The sequence below is a fragment of the Herpailurus yagouaroundi genome, unplaced genomic scaffold, assembly GCF_014898765.1.
Source record: "Herpailurus yagouaroundi ecotype Mexico unplaced genomic scaffold, PumYag 28, whole genome shotgun sequence".
NCBI lineage: Eukaryota > Metazoa > Chordata > Mammalia > Carnivora > Felidae > Herpailurus > Herpailurus yagouaroundi.
Window position 1 is genome coordinate 78,166,557 of NW_024412376.1, and position 20,388 is coordinate 78,186,944.

Below are 20,388 nucleotides of genomic sequence, written 5' to 3' on the forward strand. Positions count from 1 at the left end.
GGATCCCCTATAGATTTTGATTAAGATAATGAAAATAACAGGCTGTGTTTTAGAAACTTGGTAGGCATTCTGGAAGCTGGATGAGAGAAGGAAGCTACAGGAGTAATGGTAATTCATTAAACAAGTTATTGTTTTTGTCCAAATGATCAAATAAGAAAATAACTAGTTTTGCCGAAATTATACACATAACTGTGACTGAATGTATTTTGTTAGATTTATATGGTGTTTTTTGTTGTTGGTGTTGGTGGTGGTGTTTTTTTGTTTTTTTGGGTTGTTTTGTTTTGTTTTGTTTTGTTTTGTTTCCTGAAGAGAAGCCTAGGTTAGAGTCATTTCTCTTTTCATCTTTTTGGATTTTATGCCCGTGAAGTAAGGAAATGGTATTTTTTCCCTTATCTGTCTTCGAGTTAATGACATATTATCTATCAGAGGCTTTGAAGTATTTGAAGGAGAATTCCATAAAGATCATAGAGTATTATGGTCTCTTTTGAACTGAGGCTTGCCATGTTTGCCTTATTTATGCCACCTTTGGATGAGGACCTACAAGATACCAGCTGTTGACCCATATTTTTTTTTCAACGTTTTTATTTATTTTTGGGACAGAGAGAGACAGAGCATGAATGGGGGAGGGGCAGAGAGAGAGGGAGACACAGAATCGGAAACAGGCTCCAGGCTCTGAGCCATCAGCCCAGAGCCTGACGCGGGGCTCGAACTCACGGACCGTGAGATCGTGACCTGGTTGAAGTCGGACGCTTAACCGACTGCGCCACCCAGGCGCCCCGACCCATATTTTATATAAAAGTTTTTCTTCTTGAATAAATCAGAGGACCATTTCCTGGGACCAATTCCAGCAGAAAATATTGCCCATTGAAAAAACTTCCTGGATGTCAATAAGAATACCAATTCCTATAATGATAAACCTGGCTCTTGGAAAATTCCTGGCTCTTGGTGGTATTTTACTATGAATATCCAGGTTAATCTCTTAAAGTAGAAAGGGCCTTTCTAGAAACAATTTATATTCCTTGTTAGAATGCTTATTAACCAAAATTTCTTGAGCATCTCTACTGTCCATGGCTTTCAAATAGTGTGCTATTATAGGCATTTCCTTATTCCCGAAAACTGCTGCTCATGAAGATGTGTTTCTGGGCCCCTCCTAAATTTATGGCTCTTAAATGAAACAGACCTCTGGCAGTTTGATCTCTTAAAGTAAGGCATCTTTGATTTGCTTGAAGGAAAACCTGGAGAAGATCAGCAGGGCTTGGATCTGTTTTAATGTGACAATGCTTTGGCTAGAGTTTTCCTCCCTGTTCATTTTCTGACTCTTTAATAAAAAAATCTTTCCTTTCAGTACCCCAAATTTGAAGACATCTTAAGAATGAGATGTTTCAACCAGCCATTTTTGCTCTGCAGCAGCCCCCGAAACTTTTTTTTATTCTGTTGTAAGTCATTTAAAAGCTGGACAAATGGAGATATAAAATTTTAGTTTATTTTTTAGATATGTGTCAGTCACATGTTTCCTCAAACACTGTACGTTTATCAGCACACTGTAGTATATATTAAGAGTTTGGGCTTTAAATTATTTGATTTTATGTCACAATTAAATACATTTCAACAAATCTTAACTTTTTAGAGCTAACTGGCAAATCTTTTCACACATGTTCACGAATCTCTTTTTGATGTACATGCATATGTATGTGGTGTTTATGGTTGCTTTCAAAGTATGTAATCAACAACCTTCAGATATATTTTCCACACTTTAAGCTCAAATTACCTGAAGTAAGAAGTCATTGTGTAACGTTAGTACTCTGCTTTAGCTACTATTTATTAACTTTTTTCTGTATTTAGTAAACACTTATGAGCCCCCATTTCCTCCAAGGCACTATATTGCATTTTAAAGCAATGAAAAGTTAGGTTTACTGTAGGGAATACCCTTGAAAAATTTCATTAAACCCTTCTTGTCTACATAGTTTAGAGTAAATGAAAACACATCCAAACTCAAGTTACTCTGTGTCCATGGAATTATAAACCAATAGGAAGTGGGTAACCATGTAAGTATTTACGTTGGGGTAATAACTCAACATTAGATATTTAATGTGATTTTCTATGGCAAGATGATTATAATATGAGGAGCTTATTTATAAATAAAAATTACTTATACCCAATAATCTAATATTTTGATTGCATTACTGGTTGTTATAACCAAGTCTCTGCTGCATTTGCAATATATTTTTATAAAGAATGTCAAGCATAAACAAAAGTAAATAAAATAGTAAAATAAACCCTCTGTACCCACAGCCCATGCAGCCAGCATTGCTTTAAACATTATTTTTTTTCCAGAAGTTTGTGTGTGTCTGTGTGTATGTGTGTGGTGGTGAGAGATTAATGGGTGTGGAGGTATTATAATATAATATTCCATTTGAAGCTCTTGGGATGGCATCTAAGATTCAGCAGCTTGAAATTGTTGGTTCAAAGTATCTGAGAAAAACATTTTAAATTTAGGTTGCAAATGCAACCGCCCAATGGGGATTAATCCCCCTGGTAGATAATGACCTTCAACACTTATATCACCACCAACACTTGAATAGCCAAAGCAAGCAGGAAGAGGGGTATGCTTAGTACAGGATTAGTGTGATTAGAAGAAACCTGTTCTGCTTGTTTTATTCATCTGACTGTTTGTAAATGGACAAGGAAGGTGAAAAATAGCTACCATCCTGAATAACAAAAGTACATTTACCCACCACCCTATCCTTTTCCAGATTTGCATTAAAGTGTCTTAAATGTTCATTTATTTACACATGAAGAGAATTCCAGGTTTCTACACTGGGCTTTATTCTCAGGACAGAGTTGCTCTCCTCTCACCTGGGTTCCTAGTCACCAAACCCGTGACTGTGAATGACAGCTGGGCATAGCTGAGAGCACAACTTATAATGAAAATCACAAACTGCTGATCTTCTATCAGAACCTAGTCCACTAATCTTCCAGTGTGTGACCTGAATGAGGTTCTCAGGCCATTTTAAGCCTACACTTAAAATACAGAGATGGCACATAAAAAACTTTTATTTTCAACTTCTCTTGAAAAATTAGAAAGTTTGGTGTCACTGAACTCACAATGACCAAGTGACATCTTCCCCTTTGGACTGGCATGTTCTCGTAATAGACCACAGTTCCCACCTGACCAGAGTCATTCACCCATGTTCCTGTCCAAAAGAACTTGAGTTTGCTAACCTTGATCTGCAGCCATTAACAAGAGCTGTCCCCTCCACGTAAACTCACTGAACAAATGAGCAGGCCCCCAGGGACAGAAGACCTATTAGTGGCTTTATAATTGGTTGTAAAAAATTGGTATTTTGAGCAAGGAATCAAAGCACGATAGATGTGAATTTCTAACATGTTAGAATATGAAGAGGAAATTTCCAAATAGATGACACAGAACCAGTTTGATACAGTTAAAACCCTTGAGGAATATTTTAAAAAGAATGAGAAGGGACAATAGTTCTTTTCAGATCTGTCATTGGTTGTTGGCCTTATTTATCTCAACGAGGGAAGGCTTAGAGTGCTTCCTTCTTCACCTCAAGCGTAGTGATGGGGACTTCCATGCGATCATTCAAAAGCTTGAAATATGTTCACTATAGTTAACTGGCATCATCAGAAGATGCTTAATTCATGCCAGAGAGGGGGAAACACATTCTGTTTGGATCATAGCCCACTTCTATTGAGCTTGGGACAAACAGTGTGTTTTCAGTGAATCGGATATGGGCTACCCATGTAAGGGAGGACCTGTTTTGACCCTCAAGGACGATGATGGATTCTAATAGCAAGACCCTGTGTGTGAGGTGTGGGCAACCTGAAGTGCCAAGGAAGAGAGTTCAAGTGAGTGATGGGGAAGGGGGAAGCAAATAAGAAACTGACCATCTGTTCTGTAACAAACCCCATAGGTTCTAGCCAGCTAGAAAGGAGGGAATATTTAATACAACATGAAATGTAGAATTATATTACATAGGGTGTGACATTTTACTTACCAAATTGAGCCTGTGTTTACAACGTCAAGTGACCTTGAGGTCTCATCAGGGTCAGAAGATTACCACCCCTGAGTACATTTTAAAGGGACCACGGTACACAAAAACAAAATCATGTTTTGATTATATTGGGAGTTGTGCTTGTTCCTTGTATTGTATACAAAACGACACCAACAGCACATCAGTGTAAGTAACCAGGGTCTGTGGGGAGATTGGCATATCGTCTTCAGGCTCTTAGACCTTCCGGTTTTCACGTATAGCTCTATAAATGTGCTGGTAGTCTGATCATCCGGGTCACCAGTATCTTACCTAGTACATCCTTCTGTTATTTTCCAAGGCTGTTGAAACTATAATTGACATGAATTTTCTTTCTTTTTTTTTTTTTTTTACTTTGCTCTGCAATTCCCTTAAAATTTTAAATTCTACCAACTTGTGGTTATTTTCACCAAAATTAACTTTACATTCTCAACAATTTTCTCTTGTTGCACAAAGTAGATATAAAGTAGAACATCTTTACTGATAGACAGTCACTTACAGGTTATGGAAAGCAGTCAGTGCTTTTTTCCTATTGTTGAAGAGGGTTCCTGTCTGCAGATTTTATGGCATGCTCTAGTGTTTGCTTGTTTGTTTGTTTCTTTGTTTTGGAGGAAGGGGGAGGGAAAGAAAAGGGAATAAGTGTTTTGATACTTCTAGAAGTTTATCTGCAGCTAGAGAAAATAAGTGAAAATGAAAGGTGTTGAAATTAATAAGGTTACAATTGAAGCACCATAATTATAAAGAAGCAAAAGAGAACCAGATTTATTAGCATGTTATTGAGTTGCATGTGAAGTATATCCTTAGCCATTTCCTGTGAAAGAAAAGCTCAAACAAAAAAAAAAATGTAAGAAAAATGTAGGTTAAGTCACCTATGTCAGATGTAATTGATACTTAAGAATCATAAAATTAACTAATTGGACATATTTATAGGAAAGAGAGCAAAAATAAATCAATTTATAATTCCCTGGGTACATTTATTTAGACTTTAAAATATGAAGATGGACATTAAAAGAAGAAGAAGAGAGGAAGGGGACTCTGGAAGAAAGGACCTTTGGGAATCATGAAACATTCCCTGAGCATGTGTAGTTGAGTAATTTGTACGTTTGAGAGAGAGTGAGACAATAAAAAATTAAAAAAATTAAACTGATTTTTAAAAAATTACTTATATATCCACTCCCGAATTATATCAGAGATATAATTACTTTCTCAAATAGTTAGAAATGCATACCTTATTTAAGCAGTCAGGTTTTATTTAGCAAAACCTCTATTAGCAGTAAGAAGTAGGAAAGCATTGTTCTAAAAATATATTCTTAGCACCTAAGGAAACAGAGGAGTCTATAAAAAATTGAGAATGCTGATTCATTAGATTGTGAGTTCTGTGGGAATATTATATTTATACTCAGAACATAAAGAGACTGGTGCTCAAAAAAAAAAGACTAAGAATGAATGAATGGATGGATGAAGGAATGAAAAACTCAATGTGTAACCTCAGAACTGTTCAAAAACACACATATAAATCTGGCTTTACTCCCCTCTCAAGGTAGTTTCTTCACTCATTGATTTATTGTTTTTGTTTGTTTGTTTGTTTATGGAATGTTAAACCTAGATTAAAGAGATCTCAGGAATTTAGTCTGACCCTCTTGTCTCAAAGGAGAGAGACCTGAGGGTAAGGCAGGTTAAGGTAACAAAACAGAGACTAATATAACACTGTATGTTAACTAATTGGAATTAAAATAAAAACTTAAAAAATAAAAATAGAGCACACACACACACACCAAGGGACTGTATTCAGAGCTGATTCAAGCATAGGCAGTGACCTCAATTTCACTTAAAGTTTCTCTTTTTGGGTGAGGGTATGTTGTCGCTGTTGGAAAGGTAAAAGGTATAGGAGAAAGTTTCCTGAGGTCTGATGAATTCTTGCAGTTAGAAAATGTGGGGAATTTACCAAAGCGCATCTTGGGGAAAATTTCTCAAATACAGGCACGTCATTAAAAATTTCCTTTTGAATCTTCTATTCAGAATCCTAAAAATAAAATAAGAAAAGCTTTAAGTGGAAATGGATTAGTCCATAGTTTTAAAGTAATAACGAATGCACTTTTATTCAAAGTATGTGCTTTATTAAAATTGTTTAAAAAGTACCCACATTTATTATCATCTCAGTGAATGTAATTCGGTATCTTACCCAAGAATGACTTTGAAAACTATGACTCTAGCTTGCCCATCGATGAAAGCAATTCTCATAATGGCCACAAAAGACGAGGCTAATACTACAGTATTCTTATAAACAATGACTGACAATCGCAGGATATAAATGGAAAAAATGCCATTTATGATAATGCAGTAGCTTTGAAACACTTGTGAGGGAGTCCAATTATAGTATCTCCTGCCACCCTTTCAGTATAACACTACCACCCATGAATGGGAACGTGTATCACTTCCTCCAGAACAATTCCATTCAGTTCAATCATGAAGAAAACCTCTTTTATGCAGATCCCCCACTTCCTTCCCTCTGATGTCCAGATCTTTCAAGCTCACTAAGTCACACAGCATTTTTGTGCATTGTTACCTCCTCCTCAATGAAGCTGTTGGGAAACGCTTCAAAGGGTCTGTTCAGGAGGAGGAAAAAACCAGCAAGGGGGGAGGGGAAGGAAGGGAAATCAAGTCAGTGTTTGCGAAACAATGAAGAAAGTGGGAGTTGGTGATAATGGTGGTGGTGGTGATAGTGGAGAAGGAGTAATCTTTACTGAGCCAAATGAAATGGTTACCTGAGAGAAATGTTTAATTCATTCTGAAGAGAAAAATTGATTTAGGAGTTAGGTAATTACCTTAAATTTGTGAAAATGCATAACGCAGAAAGTGGTGTTAAGAGAATAATTCGGGGTGTAAAAGGAGAGTCTGAAAAAATGGGGAGATGCCTTTGACATCCCTAAACTTTTCAAAGCCTCTGAATTTCCATTTTAACTCAGTGAGACACCAGGCATGTATCATTAGTGCAAAAAACCAAGTCTGGACTCATGTGGCTACATTTGTTCGGACATAAATACTTGCGTAGAGGATTTCTCTCCAAGACATGTTCCTGGTAATAAAAACACAGCCATACTACAGAGATGTATAGTATAAAGGCAGATTGTTTTTAAAAGGGGGATTTCAAGGTTTACTGCAAGGCGTCAGCTACTCTTTAAGTTAAAATAATGTTTGACAGGTCAGTAATGAGACATGAAAGATTTAAGACAACAACAACAAAAAAACCCAAGCAATTCTGTACAACTAAAGGGGCAGAAACAGAAACATCAAAGCTCAGGAACTGTATACATTGCACAAAGCGTTAGGAGTTTCTGTTCTCTTTAACATTTTGACATAAGCTGTGTAGTGTGGTTAGAGCTGTTAAGGGAATGCAAGTTTCTTTCCAAGCACTTCTTTTACGGCTCATCATCTTTCCATGGTCGTGCAAAGGGCACTTTGAAGTTTCCTAGGAAAACGCACAAGGTAATATGCTTTGCTGGGTAAGATAAGTACCAACAGAAAATGCTGATTAAGACATGTAGTATAATAATCTATCAAGTAGTATTTGTGTTTGATTTAAATAGAATTTTGATCTTTTCACACAGGGATTCCAAGAGAAATCTCTTATCCTCCCTAGTCATGCAGCTCTGTTAGGACTGAAAACCTCTTATAGGGGGCTGAGAAGACTTAGAAGCCAGTATTGGCAGGTTGACTGTCCAGTGAAAGGAGAATGTGTGCAGTACCTCCCAAGTGGTAGTAGTTGAACTCCGTACAGAATGATTCGGAAGGATTTTTTCATAATTCTTACATTCTTCTGCTTGATCATGTATTATTTGATTGGATGGTTTTTCATTTAGCTTCAGCAAATTATCAAAAGGACTTCTTACATGGAATAAGGTAGGTGTGATCATTTCTGAAATTGACTTTAAACATTTGGCAGAAATGCGTCTGTGGAGGAATGCTTCTTAGAGCATGTTACAGCTTCAGGGACAGGGAAACCTTTTGGTATTCTCATAACTGACAAATACCCTGAGCCTGATTTCCAGAGCCAAGATATTCCTTGATAGTCAATGTCATGGAATGGAAGAAGCATGGACTTTAGAACCAGACAGTTGTAGATTTATATGCACACTCCACCATTTACCAGCTGGGGGACCTTGAGAAAGTCTAGGCTTTCTCATCTGTAAAATTGGGATAATGATGCCAATTTAATGGAGGCTTATTGTAGGAATTAAAATGCAATTTACGGAAAGCTTTAACATTTAACAAGCACCGGTTCTCCCGTGTTACCTTCAACAGAAGGAGAATTGATTGGAAAGGCTTCCATTTGGGAACCAGAAAGAAGTATGAACAAAATTGCAAGAAGGGAAACTATTCTTTCTCTTCATATTAATTTTTATTCCTGTAGTTTCAAAGCCTATCATCCCCAAAGCTTAAATGTTGGAATCAGAACAAGTGAATGAGGGGATTATGTGGACTTATGTCTCTCTACTCCTTCTTATCATTTCTAACCTCCCGCCCCCAGCGTATAGTTTTACAAGTAAGCCATTTGGGGGATCAGCATGAGCACATCAAGGGTGTACACAGATTCCTCCAACTCAGCTTGTCTAATGCTGAACTTAGGACTTTTTTTGCCCCAACCCAAACTGAAAAGCTAGGATTTATCTTGCCCATCCTCTCTGATACTCTCTTCATACAACCCACCTGCAAGACCTTTTGTTGATACTTTTCATCAGCCCCGGTTCAGGTGCTTTTTCTGTTTCTCCTTTGACTCCCTCTGAGTTTTGGTACGCTTCGATTCTTTCTTTGAAGGGGCCTTGGAGGTCAGAGCCTTTTAATTGGTGTCTTTTTGTCTGGTCTCAATCTCTTCCAAATACAAAGCTAATTTTTTGTAATTCTTCTTGCTTAGAACCATTAAATGTCTGCCCCCAACCTTAGAACTTAAAAGTCTGGATTCCTTTGTGTAGTGAATGAGGCCCTTTATGACATGGTCCTAACCGGGCATTCGGCCCTATATCCTGCCATGCCTCACCTTGTTCCATAAACTCCACTCATGCAGAATAACTTGAGGTTCCCATGCTGCTGCTAAACTCTGCACCTTTGTACCTGATATTCCCTTTACCTGGATCTCCTTTTATCCTATTGCCCACTGGGAAATGAGATAGTTCAAATGTTACCTTCTCTAAAACACTGCCTGATTCTTGTGGTTTACTAACACCTGACCTTCAAAACCAGGGACAATGAATCATTCCCTTCTCTATGCTCCCTCAATCTTGTGTAGACACTAGGATTGCACTCACCCTATTGTATTAGATGTATTTCCACTCCTATGGAACTCTGTGAACAGTGAACATATCTTTTCCCCTTTATGATCTCAGGTTGTTCCTCATATTAATTAAGCCTGGTTGAGCAATTGAATTTAGGAGACAGAATCAGGTTACAGGGATGTGGCAGTGCAGGAGAAAGATATGAGGCCACATTTACAACCTGGGAAAGAAAATAAAAGGAGAAGCTCTAGATTATTTAGGGTAGCTTTGGCATAGTGATTTTATATCATGAAAACCTATCAGTAGTATAGAAAGAAGAGTGAAAGAAAATTTAATGGCAAGTGGTATATTTGCTTCAAAATCCCAATGGCTCGACCCTTAAACTTTTGGATCTATTGCATCAGGATATGGCCCAAGCTGTTGGAAGAAATACACTCCAACTTGCAGTGGCTTACCTAAAATAGTAGTGTATTTCTCATGGTTCCATAACAAAAGTGTTTGTAAAATATCGGGAGATAGAGAAGGAGTGGTCACTTTGACAGTGGCACTGAGGGAGGCTTTGCAAAAGAAGAGGTAATTTATTTGGTTGAAACTTGAAGAATGCTTATGATTCAACAGGTTAAAAAAAAGTCAGGAAAAAGACCCTCCGGTAGAAAGAATACCATGAAAAAAGCAGATTAATGAAACACATGCAGCGTCCAGGGGAATGCAAATAATTTGGTATGAAGAAGTGAGAAAGTGGTGAGAATTTATACTGATCAGGTATGTGGGAACCACATTGTGAAAGTCTTAAATGGTAAATTGGGTAGTTAGGCTTATGGGAAGTCTATATGGAATGCCCCAAATGGGAAGCCACATAAGGCTTTTGATCCAAGTGGTGACGTGATCATAGCTATAATATACAAGGATCCTTCAGATGGCAGTGGAAGGAATGGCTTATTACTATATGGTTATATGGCCCCCTGGTCATTTCTATGGCACATAATCTGGGCAAGGGGGTTTACCATGGATAAATTTTTCTAAATCCCAATAGAGAGAAGAGTTATTTTGTCTGGTATAGCATAAAAGCTGGAATGAGTGCCTCAGCATTCCCATCCTCATTCAAACATCAGAATACCTGGGGGAGGAAAAGTTCAGATGGGGAAGTGTCTCCTTCTAGGCCTGGTGGGAAGAGCAGGATATAATTATCTTTATACAATGAGACACACCAAGAGTTGAATGTCTCACTTAAAATCCAAGCAAACTTAAAATGTATGACCGTAAACTACATGCCCCCCAGTCTATCCACAAAAAAAGATTTGGCTGTGTACTATTTCCTTGGGGGTGGGGAAAAGAATATAGTATATATTTCTTCACACATCTAAAGATTCCTTTGAACTCATTTTACTTATATCCCTACACAATTTTATTTGAAGGCTGCAGTGCCCACAAATCCATGCAGATAATTTACATTTTGATGTAAGCAATTTCGTAAAAATTTTTCCTGTCTGTATTTTGGGCCAGAATTTTTGGTCAGAGAGGAATGAGTCATAGGCTCATAAAAGAGAGACATTTGGGTCATCAGTGATATTAGTACAATGCTGAACCTATGACAGTTTTCAGATTTTAGTTGGTTACTTTTTAATATCCAAACCCATCTTGTATTTTCCCAGGCTAAAGAAACTGAAGATCCCTGCTACTGTTTTCATATACCTACTGGAACCTTATTTCCCGAAGAAGCAGTGAAGCCCACGAGTTTATACAAAGGTGATGTCACCGTAGAAAGATCACAGTGAATTTTATAAAACCAAGTCTAAAAGAAATTTAGGGCTTTGGATACATAGAAGAAATGTGAAGATTTTGCTGGTTGGATGAACAGGATATATAAGAAAAAGCACACATTTATTCACAAATATTTCTTAAGTGCTTCTTACAAAATGTTAAACAGAGCTAGGTACTTAGTAGATCTTGAAGAAGGGGTATCTTTCCTGGATAGACCAGGAAAGAGAAGTGAAAAGTAGAATGTGGAGGGCCTCACACAGCTAGCTAAGGCATTTCTAATTTCTCTTGGAGGCAATAATGAATCATGCAGGAGAGCATGTTTGAAAGATTAATCCAGGAGCATTATCAGATGATTGGGGAAAGGGAAGAGAAAGAAGGCAGATGAGCAGTTGAGGGAGGCTTGCATAGTAGTCTCAGCATGGGGGAACAGAATCAAATATTGGCTTAGAGATTATTTTTTAAAAATTGCCAGAAGATACATGAATATATTCTTTGTTTGAGAAGAACTTGGTTTCTTCTCAATATATTCTTCTCAATATATTCTTTGTTTGAGAAGAACATTTCTATGCCAACTTGGTTTAATAAGGACAAAATTAGTGTCAGTCAACCAGGTATTAGGAAAAAGATATTCCTGTTAGGTCAAGAAGTTCATGCCTTTCTGCTGAACTATCATTATGAGCAGCTTATTTAAAATTAAGTGTTGTCTAGGATTAAAAGTGTGAAAACCAAGACTTGATTTTACAAACCATAAAAGCTATGTGGGATCTGTGACCATACTCATTTGAGAAACATGGATTTCCTGGTCTTGGATCAAACAAATGGGAAGAGAGCAAAAGAGAGAGGAAGTTGGTCAGGGAATCCAACCATGATTACAAGCATAGCAGGGTTTGCACCAAGGAAGAGTAGGCATATAAACAAGCCCAGCTCTTTTGCAGGTCTCCAGAGGAAAGCTGACAAGTCTTAAATAGCCAAGTGTACATACCAATGATGGTTCAAAGTCTCACAATGGTTGACATTTTCTCTGACACAACACCACCCTCACTCCCATGTGAATTGCTCCTTGCATTTCTTTTGCCTTTATAGCATTTATCAAAGCTAGCGATTATACATGTCTGTGATTATGTGATAAATGTCTGTCTTGCCTATTGGGCTATAAGTTTAATAATGGAATAATGGAAGGCACCGTGGCTGTTTTGCTCACCATAGTATTCCCAGCAACAATGAGAGTGTCTGGCACATATGGTATTCTTTTTCTTTTTTTAATTTTTTTTCAATGATTATTTATTTTTGAGAGACAGAGCATGAGTGGGGGAGGGGCAGAGAGAGAGGGAGACACAGAATATGAAGCAGGCTCTGATCTGTCAGCACAGAGCCTGATCGGGCTCAAACTCACAAACCATGAAATCATGACCTGAGCTGAAGTGGGACGCTTAACTGACTGAGTCACTCAGGCTCCCCTGTTATTCTTAATAAATATCTTTTGAGAAGATTAATGCGTAACACTTTTATTCCTCCAAATATTAATTAAATATCTATGACTAATTGGCAAACTAGTCTCAAATAATCAGCATTAGGTACTGTGTATTGATAATTTTGAAGACTGTCAATGTTCACATGTCAGAGAAGAATGAGGAAAATGAAATGACAAATAGCAATATTTGAAGGGCTCACCAATCTATGAAAAGAGGCGCAGATGGAATTGTGAAAAATCCACTATTCTGTTTCACTTTATGAAAATTATCAAATTATAAAGTGGTCAAGGTAGTGAAAGTTAAAAATAAAAGTGGAACTAATGGGCATATACACTATGGTGAGGAAAGCAATGTCATTTTCGTAAAAGGAAGTTATAGGGGCGCCTGGGTAACTCAGTCGGTTAAGTGGCCGACTTCGGCTCAGGTCATAATCTCGCGGTCTGTGAGTTCGAGCCCCGCGTCGGGCTCTGTGCTGACTGCTCAGAGCCTGGAGCCTGCTTCAGATTCTGTGTCTCCCTCTCTCTGACCCTCCCCCGTTCATGCTCTGTCTCTCTCTGTCTCAAAAATAAATAAATGTTAAAAAAAAATAAAATAAAATAAAAAAAATAAAAGGAAGTTACAGCTGACCGCATTATATATTCCCCTGAAGGGACATGCATATGTGACTTTAAATAAAAGACAAAATGAAAATGTAAACCTATTTCCATTTTCAAAAGCTTTTAACAAAGTTCTGCATCAAAAGCCATTGGGGACAAAAAGGTGTGTCACTATGGAACTGGGGAAAATGTCTTGTCACAAGTAGGAAATTGGCTCAGAAATAGGAAATAAAGGATAGTGATAAATGGACCTTTTCTTGTTGGGTGAAGGTAAACATTGAGGTTCTGAGGGATCAAGGCTGATAGAACTTTTGTTCAACATTTTAACAAATGATCAGTGAGAGGAGAAAAGCTTCTGGAGTTTTCACATCTGAAGATTACAGAACTCTTTCAGGTAAGGAAATGTGGGCTGTCAAGTCACATAGTGTGTGTGTGGGCAAAAATTTAAAAGTCAGAACTTTTTAGTTTTTATTCTGGGAAAAGAGATCACATAACATAGTAAATAGTACAAACAGCACAAAAGGATAAGAAATAAAGTGAGGCTCTCAACCTGAGACTACCCTTCAACTCCCTCACCTCAGTTCTATTTCACAGGGTTTACCACAGTACATCCGGTTCCTAGGCTGTCTTTCGTGAAATACTATGTGCATATGCATGCACTTATGTGTATATGCCTTTATATAATATATTTACACACAAATGGGGAGCTTACTATACACACTATTCTGAGCATTGCTGATTTTTTTTTACTTAAGAATAAATATTGGAGTTATGTTTTTATTAGCAGAAACCATTGCATACTTTTGATGACTGCATATATGCTGTTGTATGGATTTTCCACATCTCATTTACTCAGTCCCTTGATGGTGGATATTTAGGTTGCTTCCTGTTTTTGTTATCATTTACAATGGCTATTGTTGTGATTTTTGCTTTTGTTTTTACTACAACTAATGCCACAAGGATGTTCTTGACTGCATATATCTTCACATATTTGGGTGTGTCCCAGTAGGATAAATTTCCAGAAATGGGATTGCTGAGTCTAAGAGCAGATGGAGTTATAGTTTGCTTTGCTTGCTATTACTTTCCAGAAGTATTGTATCAATATATATTCTTACAAGTAGGAAATGAGCATTTGTTTCACAATAAAATAGGCAATAGTGAGTATTATAAAAAACATTTCACTTTTTTCAGAGTGTAATTTTCATTATTAAAAAATATTTTCCAAAATTTTTTTTCATTAAATTTGTATTTTTCAAATACAAGCTGTACACATACACATTTAAAATGGTCACTATTGGGGCGCCTGGGTGGCGCAGTTGGTTAAGCGCCCGACTTCAGCCAGGTCACGATCTCGCGGTCCGTGAGTTCGAGCCCCGCGTCAGGCTCTGGGCTGATGGCTCGGAGCCTGGAGCCTGTTTCCGATTCTGTGTCTCCCTCTCTCTCTGCCCCTCCCCCGTTCATGCTCTGTCTCTCTCTGTCCCAAAAATAAATAAAAAACGTTGAAAAAAAATAAAAAAAAATGGTCACTATTTTCAGCATGGAGGAAATGGAGCCATCTGTAGGCTGAGGAATGAGAGGGGAGGGGAGGCAGTGAGAACAGATTGTCTTCAGAGAGGCTGGAGGGAAGGAGGAGAAAGAAGTAGTGGGCAGGAAGGGTCAGGGCCCAAGTTAGGAAAAAACATTTTATTTGTTAAAGAATTTGATTATTTAGAACTGTAGCAGTCTTTATCCTGAAGTAGTGAATTTCTTGTCACTGGAAACGGACAAGCTGGGGCTCAGGTGGCCTCTGGCAAAGCCATTCCTGCACTGGAGAGGAGGCTCTAAAATCATCTCGTCTCAGTCTTGTCAGAAGGAAAATAACTAACATCTAATTGGATCCTTTCAGCATATGTGCTTTGTGGAGGTGCAGAATCTGCCTGAATATCACTAATACCAGAGAACTTACTACAGTCAGTAAGATGCAAACAGGGCATCAGAGGGTAGAAAGTGAAGATCTCTAGAATTCCTTTTGAAATTTTTTTAAAAGGTATTTGTTTTGAGAGAGAGAGAGAGAGAGCACACAAATAGGGGAGGGACAGAGAGAGAGAGAGAGAGAGAGAGAGAATCCCAAGCAGACTCTGCACTGTCAGCACAGAGCCCAATGCTGGGCTCGAACCCATGAACCTTGAGATCATGACCTAAGCCCAAATCAAGAGTTGGACTCGTAACTGACTGAGCCACCCAGGTGCCCCTCCTTTTGAAGTTTTTATAATTAATACATTAAGAAGTATTTGTATTTAATATTCTGATTCGGGAAAAATGGTAGGACTGGCCAAATCCTTTGTAACTGTTAATTGCAGAAGAAAGGAGAATCAATAAGATCTAGTTGATTACAAATTAACATTTATTGAGAAAGACATGCAAGGCCAAGAAATATTTTGAAGCAAAAAACAAGTTCACCTGATAATGCCTGCTTTCATAACTTACTATGCGAATGTGATTTTTCTAAGTATCTTCCCTATCTGTTAATACGTTGTAAGTCCCTCCATCTAGTCAATTACATTCCATATACACTCAATTTTATTTACAACTTGCCCCATTTCAAGTGAATCTCTCACATGTACACACTTGTTTTCTCATATGGGATTTATACAAATTAGAGAGATGCCTGATAAAAGGACCAAGCAGAATTGAAAAGAAAAAAAAAACACACTTTACAAATATAGAAATTTAAGCCTTTTCTCTCCTTGCAGTATTCTCAGCATTTCACCAAGAGCCTGGGGTGGTATATGATAATAATTTAGTTTAGAAGATGACTATCAAGGGTGTATCAAAATATTTTTACCAATTTATATTGAGATGCTTGGTTTCAATATGGCAACCTTTCAAAGGCCTGATTAAATTCATTGGAAGTTTTGTTTGCCAAAGCATTTCACATCCTGGGAAAATAAAACCAAATATGTTGTTTTTCTTTGTTCTCCACTGAGCCATGCAAAGTTAAAGAGAGCTTTAAAAAAAGGAAAAACAAAAATATCTGTATAAATCCCCTCTAAATCAAATTGACCTTTTCTAGGCAATTCTTTTCTGCATCTTGGCAAGGATTGAGTCTATATCCTTTTCTTTCTCTAAGCACGCTCTGTGTGGCCCACTTCCTGTGGTTGTTTCATTCTCTGAAATGACAACATTTTCAAACTACAGTAGCTTAAATAATATTAATTCCCAGTCATTGGAAATAGCCTACATTTCACTCAAGACAAAGAAATTGTTCCTGCTTTCTGACACTTGAGCTTTATTGCTGCTGATTTCAGACAACCCAAACACTGGAAGGTGAGAATAACTTTCTTTGGGAAGCATTTCCTTCATGCTTTGCCACCCCGCCTTCCTTGCCACCCTCCCCACCTCCACTCCCCACCCACCCCCCCCAAGCCAGGCTGTCAACACATTCTCTTCTCAGGTTGGTGTGAGAAAAAGGCTTGAGTGTGGAGAGATTATTTTAGGTAAATTTAATCAAGCAGTGAGCTTTTATTTTTACTTTTTGTATGTTGGAAAAAAGATCTCACTTTAGAATGACAGAATTCTGGAACTGGAACTAAGTTTTAGAGATTTTCAGTTTTACAGATGACCAAACAAAGTCTCAGACTTACCTGCTTTCTTCCTTTATAACTTGCTTCCCTTTTTTGATCCAAAAAAAGAAAAGAAGAAGAAGAAGAAGCAGCTTTCCAGTGTAGTCAAAATCAAAATAAAACCCAGTTTCCTTCAGTCTATAATATTTGAATGGTAGGCTACTTGAAAGGGGGGGAAGATCCCAATTAAGAGCAAAACAGAGACACCTTTTGCAAACTTCATGCAAACACAGACTGGGAAGAATGTCTCTAACATAACTGGTCTAGTAAGGGAAGCCATTCCAGCTTCTTCTCTTTTCCAGATTCAAATAAGTCAGATTAACACATCATCTTGAGTATATGAACCCAGTAGTAAGCACATCATTAATTATAATAAGCTCGGTTCTCCATAGTTTATAAGTGTGCAAATTCAAAACTCACATCGTTCTACAAGCTGACACAAACACAAATCACCATCCAGGGAGTCCAACTGGTAGAAGTTTACCCTGCCAAATATAAAAGAACTGACTTTACCTACTTCAATTTTAACTCAGCATTGCTCTCTATACACTGGATTGTCGAAATATCCTATTGGGCACTGTTGGGTACTAGAAATTATTTACTGAAAGTTTACTGTATGGTGAATAATTTACCCATTGTCTTATTTATTTATTTATTTTAAAAATATTTATTTTTGTGAGAGATCAAGCAGAGGAGGGGTAGAGAGAGAGGGGGACAGAGGACCCAAAGTGGGCTCTACACTGACAGGCTGACATCAGAGAGCCTGATGTGGGGCTTGAACTCATGAACCATGAGATCATGACCTGAGCTGAAGTTGGGTGCTCAACTGACTGAGCCACCCAGGTCCCCCACCCATTGTCACTTTTAAACCACCTGACAAACCCCACTTACCAGATGAAGAAACTGAGGCTCCCAAGGTAAGTTAGAATGCAGAGCTGCATATTATTATGTATACTAAGTTATATATAATATTTTACACATTTCTGTGTCATATAATTACTCACAATTTTCCAATGGTTAGAGACATTTGACAGAGTGGTATAGTAAAACACAGACTTTCTGGTAATAGAGACTTAAACTCAAACACCAGCTTCTCTTGGACAAGTTATTCAGTCCAACGTAACTCATTTTACAAAACCAACTGTCTCAAGGTATATTCCTTACAAGCAGAGCCTTAAGCAGGGATTTGGGATCATGTGCTTTATAAAGGGGGTACTCTTTAGGAAAAAGTAATAAGGGAATGAAGGAAGCATACAGAATTAGAGGAACAGAGAAATTATGTGGTCTCAGGGCTAGTCTAGCCTTGGTCTGATGCACCAGACACTGAAACATACATTTTATGGTAGTGTTTGCCTCATTGAGGGAAGGGGCAGGGATTTTGCACCCCTTCATCAATCAGTCACTGGCTGACCCAAGCAAAAGCCTGGCTGACCTTCTCCTGCTCAACTTCTGACAAGTTGGCTCCTGAGTGCCAAGACCAGTTTTCCTGAGAAGGTTACAGGTGTCAAGCCATCATCCCAAATTATTCTCAGCAGCTGGGTGATGGGTATTCAAGCAGGTTTAAGGTGAGTAAAACAGGGTATTTAAAACATCTACTTTATTAACTTCTATTGAGTACCAACTAGATGTCACTGACTATATCCCTCATCCTACAGGAACTTAAAACCTAATGGGAAGAAAAGTGTGAAGGGGCCAAACTAAAGCATATTTGTAGTGTGATGGTCTGTTTTGTATGTCTGGGCATGGGGATGGGAAGATAGAAGAAGAGAAGAAGGGAGAGGGAGAAGCACTAAGAAAGATCAAATGATCAAATAGTATCAAATGATACCTCAAGGACCAACCCTTGAGGTGCTTCTTGGAGACCCTTAGAAGTTAGTGGATGAGGTGGCAAAGGGCATTTCAGTCAGTAGGAAGAACATAAACAAGAGAGGCTTGACAAATCATGGCAATTCTGCAGGGTAGCATTAAGTCTCTGTAAGTAGGATGATTGGACTTTGTAAGGACATGGTGTGATGAGACTGGAAGGTGAGCAAGAACCACCTCATGAGTCGTCTATCAGTTTACGCCTCATAGTGGAACTTAATACTGAGACAATGGGAAGGCTGAAAAAAGTTACTGTGTGGTGACGTAGTCTCAGGCCTACATTTACCACATCTATTTAGTAATTATATAGCTGCATGTAATTGGATCATACAATGCTGCCAAGTTGGTTTATACTTCTTTTCTCCTACCTCCATTCTCCTGGTAATATATGAAATGTAAGATGGATAGTTGTGCCATACTAATATTATTGATTAAATACCTCAAGTATAATTCTAAGGTTGGTGTTAAATAGGGCATATTGCCTTCTTCTACATGCCAGTACGTTATAAGCATACTGACCCAAGTTTGCAGAGGCTGGCTGTGTGAGTCTCTCTCCAGGCTTCTCCATGCTTTCACTCCCACTGACACTTACTCCCTAATCTCTGAAATTGTTTTACTTTCCATTCTTTGAGCTCTATAAGTCACATGGCTGTTAGGCCACTAACTTGCTAGCTTACTTTGCTTTATCTCAAACTCAATACTCGTGTCATTGAACAGTTATAGTTTTGTTCAGGGTGGAGACTGACTTACTTATTTTTGCTTATAGTTACCATTGTTTTCTCTCCATTTTGGTACTTTTTCCTTTTCCTGTCATAGAGTCATATTGCTTTTCCATATGGCCACAGTAAGGCAGGTCCTCTGTGGGTTCTGTGGAACTTCCCTGAATTCCAGCCAAGGTGTGTGCATTAGAAATGCTCTTCAGGGCATGAGCTGGGGTGTGGAGCAGTGGGAAATAGAGGTGCAGGGTTCAGTGTTCAATAGGGGACATGTACGCACAAAAGTCTTAGCAAAACTGTTTATGATAACGAAATCTGGAAGCAACACAAATGCCCTTTTTGGGGGGTGGGGGATGACTAATGATCATATAGTTACACAATAGAATATTGTATAGCTGTCAAAAGAATAGATTACAGTTCCACCCAGGAATGTAGATCAAACATAACAATATAACACTAAGCATAAAAAGTCCCCACAATTTATGTGTGTCATGATATCCTTTTTTATAATATTAAAAGCCATAAAATAAAACATTTTAAGAATACAAATATAGATGGGGCATCTGCATGGCTCAGTCAGTTGAGTGTCTGATTCTTGATTTCTGCTCATGTCATGATCTCATGGTTCATGAGATCGAGCCCTGTGAAGGGCTCTGCGCTGACCAGCATGGAGCCTGATTGGGATTCTCTCTCTCTCTCTCTCTCTCTCTCTCTCTCTCCATCTTTCTCTGCCTCTCTCCTGCTCATGTGCGGATGCACGCTCTCTCTCTCTCAAAATAAATAAATAAACATTAAAAAAGGAATACAAAGACAATAAAGCCATATAAAAAAAAGGAAAAAATGAACAAATGAAAGAGGATTTGAGATGGTAGTTACCTTGCACGTGGAGAAGCAAAGGGATGGACTAGGGGAGGTAATAAGGTATATGTCAAGGTCCTGGCTTTTACTAATGGTGGTTTCATGAATGCTTATTATATAATTTAAAAAAAAAAACCAAAAAATTATAAGTCAATGACAAAAAAAGATGGCCAATATGGACTAATGACGAGTGCATCATGA

At 38.0% G+C, this 20,388-nt stretch overlaps 1 long non-coding RNA gene across 2 annotated transcripts in view; it reads left to right on the forward strand.

Moving 5' to 3' along the window:
• Window positions 1-20,388, forward strand: part of LOC121031536 (uncharacterized) — a 386,595-nt gene that overhangs the window by 310,799 nt on the left and 55,408 nt on the right. The window contains exon 1 of one of the 2 annotated variants that reach the window (XR_005790765.1): window positions 10,898-11,065. The exons of the other annotated variant lie outside the window; for it this stretch is intronic. This is a non-coding gene — a long non-coding RNA (uncharacterized LOC121031536). Of the gene's footprint in view, window positions 1-10,897; window positions 11,066-20,388 lie in introns of those variants that run through there. 2 annotated transcript variants of the gene reach the window in all.